Source organism: Odocoileus virginianus, chromosome 10, assembly GCF_023699985.2.
Source record: "Odocoileus virginianus isolate 20LAN1187 ecotype Illinois chromosome 10, Ovbor_1.2, whole genome shotgun sequence".
Lineage (NCBI taxonomy): Eukaryota > Metazoa > Chordata > Mammalia > Artiodactyla > Cervidae > Odocoileus > Odocoileus virginianus.
The window spans coordinates 52,516,341-52,521,330 of record NC_069683.1 but is presented as its reverse complement, the minus strand read 5'-3'; the positions used below and the strand labels follow the sequence as shown (position 1 = coordinate 52,521,330).

Below are 4,990 nucleotides of genomic sequence, written 5' to 3'. Positions count from 1 at the left end.
GCTGTAGTCCATGGGGTCACAAAGAGTCAGACATGACTGAAATGACTGAGTACGTATGTACATGATGATATAAGGAAGTGAGGACCTGGGAGGTGGTTAGCTCATGAGGGTACAGACCGCAGAAAAAGGATTAGAGGGGCTTTCGTGGTGGTCCAGTGGCTAAGACTCTGCCCTCCCAGTGCAGGGGCCCGGTTCAATCCCTGGTCAGAGAACTAGATCCCACATGCTGCAGCTCAAGATCCTGCATGCTGCAACCAAGACCTAGTGCAGTCACATAAATTAATTAATTTGAAAAAAGAATTAGCACCCTAATAAAAAGGACCCCAGAGAGCTCTCTTACCGTCTTTCCACCATGTAAGGCCACACGGAGAAGATGTTGCAAAGAATCCAGTATAGAACTCTCACCAGAACCCAGCCAAGCTGGCACCCTGATCCCAGACCCCCAAACTGGGGGAAACACATTTCCATTGTTGATAAGCTACCCAGTCTTTGGTGCTTTGCTGTGGCAGCCCAAACTCACACAAAATGCTGTCTCAAAAGGAGTTCTTCAACCCTGTCAAGCGGTTGCTTGGCCAAAGCCCGGCCCCTAACTGCGCTGGAGCGCTTGCTCTACCCTTAGCCCTGCTCCCGTTGAACATGTCCTGGAATCATGCAGAGCATCGGGAGAGAGAGCCCGAGCCCCGCAGGGACCCCCATGGAGCTCGGGAGGGTGGGCTGCTCTGTGCTTCCAGGCAGGAGTTGGGACTAGAGGGTGGTCTGCTGCAGAGGTGACTGCAGACCCAGTGGCCTCGCACCAAACCCCAGGAGCCGCCCACCCAGTCCTGACACACGCACCCACCACAGCCTCTTGCTACAGCTCCTGTTCGCCAGGACACCACTGAAAGCTGTGTGGGTGGCGTGGTCGCCAGGCCCCTGGACGGGCTCCCTGCCAGCCTTCCTCTTTCGGACTAAAGGATTGTAGAACAAGCCGTAGTGTCAAGGAGGGACCCGCTGTTGGTCACTGTTCTGTATGCTATCATACAGCCGGGTCTACAGGGGAGTGCAGGGTCGATGAGGAGCTGGTTCATCCCAGGTGGAGCCTTCCCGGGGAGTCCTCAGCGGCCTGGGCTTGTTCGTGGACGTGAGCTGGACTGCAGAGCAGGGCCTGGCCCGAGGGGACTGGCCTGGAAGCGGCAGGGAGACTGCGATCAGCTGCACGTGGGGCTCACTTCCAGGCATCCACTTCCCTGACTGAAGCTATTTCCACTTGACTCCAGCAGCTTTCTTAACCTGTCTTTCTCTTGTTCTCTCAGGTGACCCCAAGGGCACTGTTTCAGGACAAAACAGAAGAGTCAAGATAGAAACAGCCCAACGGCAGGGCACATTCCGCCCTGATAAGTCACCACACATCTGCCCTGGCCTGGAATGTCCTCAGACTCATGGCAGCCGAACATGAGTGCCCAGCCATTGTTGTGCTGGGGACACACACGCAACACACACTTTCAGGAAACTGCCCCAGCTGCTCAGAAAAGGGAAGTGCACATGTTTTTCAAACGTCAGAACCAGGAAGGTATCAAGAAGTCATCCAGCTCAGGGGCCCTCTCGACAGATGGTTGGAACCAAGGCCTCAGTGGGGAGAAGAATCTTGACTAAACTTACCCGGCCTGGTAACACCCTGGCCTCCTGACTCTTCCCAGACCCTCCCTGGTCTGTACCCTCAGTGACCAAGGCACCAGCTCTCGTTAAAGTTCCTCCCTTCACTACAGAGCTGGTCAGAAACTTGCACTATGACTGACTGGTGGGGTTTCCAGCTTCAACCTTCATGTGAGATGGCTGGGCTGTGCGATCTGATGGTTAGAGCCCAGCTTTAGCAGCTGCCAACACAGGGCTGAATCCCGGATCAGTCACTAAGTAATTATATGTCCTTGGTTGGTTCAATAACCTGTCTGAACCTCAGTTTCATTGTCTGCTAAATGAAATAGTAATACAACTTACCTCACAGACTGTTGTGTAGATTAAATGTTACTATTCTTTAATCTTAAAGAACTTGATACAGAGTAAGTGCTATATGAACCTAGACTATTATTACTATCATTGGGGTGTTTATTATAAAGGCTTTCCTGGTGGCTCAGATGGTAAAGAATCCTCCTGCAATGCAGGAGATAGGGGTTCAATCCCTGAGTCAGGACGATCCCTTCAGAAAAGAATGGCAACCCACTCCAGTATTCTTGCCTGGAGAATCCCATGGACAGAGGAGTCTGGCGGGCTACAGCCCATGAGGTCACAAAGAGTCAGACACAAGTGAGCAACTCAGCACACGCAGTGTTTATTATAAATGCATGTTCCAGGGAGGCCCCACATGTAGAGAATCCATATTAGGAACCAATAATCTGCATTGCAGCAAACATCACCAGTGATATTAGTGGGTGCCTTGGGATGCTTAAAAAGCAGAGACATTACTTTGCCAACAAAGGTCTGTCTAGTCAAGGCTATGATTTTTCCAGTAGTCATGTATGGATGTGAGAGTTGGATTATAAAGAAAGCTAAGTGCTGAAGAATTGATGCTTTTGAACTGTGGCGTTGGAGAAGACTCTTGAGAGTCCCTTGGACTACAAGGAGATCCAACCAGTCCATCCTAAAGGAAATCAGTCCTGAATATTCTTTGGAAGGACTGATGCTGAAGCTGAAACTCCAATACTTTGGCTACCTGATGTGAAAAACTGACACATTTGAAAAGACCCTGATGCTGGGAAAGATTGAAAGCAGGAGGAGAAGGGGATGACAGAGGATGAGATGGTTGGATGGCATCACCAACTCAATGGACATGAGCTTGAGTAAACTCTGGGAGTTGGTGATGGACAGGGAGGCCTGGCATGCTGCAGACCATGGGGTTGCAAAGAGTCAGACACGAATAAATGACTGAACTGAACAGAACTGGGAGGCTTGTGGATTGGTCCAAGGACCACATTTGTAGAAGTTCTGTTTTCAAGGTATTGTGACTCTACTCCAGTCTGTAAAGAAAAGAACTTTAATGAGCTTGTAAGCCGTCTTGTCTAAATCTGCATTCCTCAGGTTCACCTCCTCCCTGGACAGCTTGTTAAAGGACTGGTCCTCAGGTCTCACCGGAAACCTGCGACTCCCAGCTCCTGGGCTTAGGAAACAGCCTTTTCAGAGCTGTCCCCTCCCAAGGTGCTTCAGGAATTGATGGAAGATTGACAGTTGCTGGCAAACAGCAGGTTTCCCTGGCCCGCCCAGCCCATAATGCCAGGCTGCTGACTACTGCAGGTCGGGGGTTGGTGGGAGGAGGCAGAGAAGGCTGAGGGGGGAGACTGCATCGCCCTTTGCTCCCCTTCGCCTCACGCATGCCACTCCACAGATCTTGATCCCGGCCTGGGTGCCATTTCCATGCCGGCCGTTTATTTCCTGCCAAGAACAGAGCTGAACTCTGTGGTCTGCTGGCTCTCCGCCCAGCCAGGCTGTAGGCGGCATCCTTGAGGGCCTTTTGGCCCTCTCTCCCCCAGGACTGGAAAGGCTGTACTGGAGTGGAGGGAGCGGAGGGGCCTGGGCATCTTTTAGGAGGCTGCAAAGACCTAGCTTTGGGAGCAGCCAGGAAGACAGGCCCCAGCCCAGACAGCCCCACCCCTCTGCCCAGACCTGTGTACTCACGCAAAGATAATTCAGTTACTGGGAATGCAGACTGGAGAGATAACCTGATTTAGAAGCTGAAACCATCTGAGCTGGGCAGGGAAGACGGGTGCAGGAAGAGTCCTTATTAACCCAGGAAGGCTGGAGCAATAAAAAGAAGAAAGGGGTGTTGAGTGGAGAGCCTTGGGTGGTGGCTAGGAAAGAACGATGGCTGGGCTTTGGGAGCTGGTACCCCTCCAACTTGGTCTCCCACCCTTGGTCCATCCCAAGGCTCACTCACCCCTTAAATCTTCCGTGTATTCACACTTTTTTCTAGGGTGTTAACATAGCCATCATCTGGCTTATACAGCCATCTGGGGAGAAGATAAGCTGAGAAACCTATAAAGTGTCAGGGAGGGGGAAAGAAAAACCTTTTCTGAGGTTTAATTTGAGCCATTGATCACCAACTGTCCTCGGAAAAAGTTATTTCAGTGTGAGCTGTCATCTGTGAAAGCTGGGAGCTTAGCTTCTATGGGACCTGCTGGGGAGGAGGGCTGCCAGGGTCCTCAGGGTCAAGGTCAGAGGCAGGGGTCAGATCATCCCTCCCCCCCCCCCTTTCCCTCGCACTTGAAAGCCAGGCTTCATCACACACCCACCCCCACAGATTCCAGGAGGACCTTGTCTCCCTCAGCCAGCTTGAGCTTCGTACCACCTTCCATATCTTTCTCACATCCTTGTTTGCCTGAAAGTCCTCTCTGCCATCTAATTGTCTCATTTTCATTCACCTGCATCTTAAGAGGAAGACACTCTGGAAATGGCTCTCCCCTGGAAAGGAAAGCGAGCGACTAAGAGTCTTAAAAGCAGCTCTGGTCATTTATCTCTGTCACCTTCTTCTCCTGGCATAGGGAAATTGTTCTCTGCAAATAATTCGTCTTTCTTATAACCTGCCTATTCTATGTCAGATGAATGTGAGACCCTGAAGAAGCGGAGGCCAGTCCAAGAGTTCCTCGGGCATTTTAGACTAGATCGGTAGTCTAGAGGACAGATCTCAGGCCCACCCACACCTCAGAGGCTGACTAGAGACCAGACACAGCCCTGCCAGAAATACCAGACCCACTGCACAATGGCTGGGCCCCGCCCTGGGGGGCTGGCTGCCTCATACCAGGCCTGGAAGCTCTCTATTAGCTAGGTAAGGGACAGGCTAGCAACAAAGGAGTTAACAGACAGCCAGACATCCCGTTCCCCAGCCCCCCTCCCCTCTCCCACTGGACTCAGATGAATAACCAGTCAGTAAGATGACCCCAATGGAAGAAGTCCAGAAGCATCCACTCTGCTCTCAGGGGTATTTGTACTCCTCTCTGCACAAATCTAATCACTCAGAGTGAAG

At 51.7% G+C, this 4,990-nt stretch overlaps 1 long non-coding RNA gene across 1 annotated transcript; it reads right to left on the bottom strand.

The window, feature by feature from the left end:
- Nucleotides 1-843: 843 nt before the first annotated feature.
- On the bottom strand, nucleotides 844-4,684 carry LOC110130356 (uncharacterized). Its single transcript, XR_002311833.2, has 4 exons — nucleotides 4,389-4,684; nucleotides 3,905-4,002; nucleotides 3,646-3,765; nucleotides 844-1,307 (listed from the first exon to the last, which is right to left on the bottom strand). It is a non-coding gene; the product is annotated as an uncharacterized lncRNA (long non-coding RNA).
- Nucleotides 4,685-4,990: the final 306 nt, after the last annotated feature.